Here is a 1,050-nt window from a genome sequence, read left to right as displayed (position 1 = left end):
ATATATTTCTTCACAATCACAAACAATAAACCAAAAGCTCCATTTATTGAGCAACTTTCCCTGTTACTAATTTATAGATACTTTGTTTCCCAAATGATTACTGCTAAAAGAGTGCCTATCTCACATATATAATTTTCTTTATCTGTTGTCTCCCACAATGAAATTAATTTTATTTAAGTAATTTTACTTTCATTGTAACCTTTACTGATTTTAAAAAATCAGAAAAATGGTCAAAAATCACAAAATATGCTTTGGAACTGTGAAGAAATATATTTAGATATACTTTACTTAATTGGAAAATGCCTCCACTAACACCTGAATATTGACTTTGCAAAGAATGTGATTGAAAACACTTTTGAATGAGAATCACCTAGTAGAATTCTATGACTGTCCTGGCGTTTGGTTTTAAAATATCTTAAATAGGCAATAGAGAAACTTTTGAGGCTACAATGTATGGACTGATTTAATTATATAATATGAAGGTTTTTTATCTTCATACTTATGCTTTATTATTTATTCTGGTCTTAAAGCAATGTAACTTTGGTATATATTACCAATTTGAATATATCATAAGTATTGTTAGCTACTGTTTTGTATTCATTTCAAAGAAAATGATCTCTGTCAATGATTGTACACAATATACATTGATCAGAATGTACTTACACATGATCTCTGACTTTACAGGCCTGGACAATCTATGATCAGTCAATAGCCATTGAGAACTTCCAGTGCTTATCTGAATTTCTCTCTACTATTTTTCTGTTCTATATTTGACCAGTAATACTCATGCCAGTATTTTATTCTATTATATAAATGATTCTTTTGGGGGGAGAGTAATTTAAATTTCTGAATCATTCTGAGGGAAAAAAAATGTCAGTGGAAGGGACATTCTGTTTTATATATTCAGCCATTTCTGTACCAAAGTGCTGGATGTCATAAAGTCAGGTCTCTGACTGTATGACGGAGAAATAATGGAGAAAATTACCATTTCTAAAGCTTTGCTGGTGATATTTTAAGACCATTTGTTCTTCCAACAAATTTATCACCAGA

Source organism: Nannospalax galili, unplaced genomic scaffold (genome assembly GCF_000622305.1).
Source record: "Nannospalax galili isolate Female #2095 unplaced genomic scaffold, S.galili_v1.0 scaffold318, whole genome shotgun sequence".
Classification (NCBI taxonomy): Eukaryota; Metazoa; Chordata; class Mammalia; order Rodentia; family Spalacidae; genus Nannospalax; species Nannospalax galili.
Note: the sequence above shows the minus strand (reverse complement) of the source record.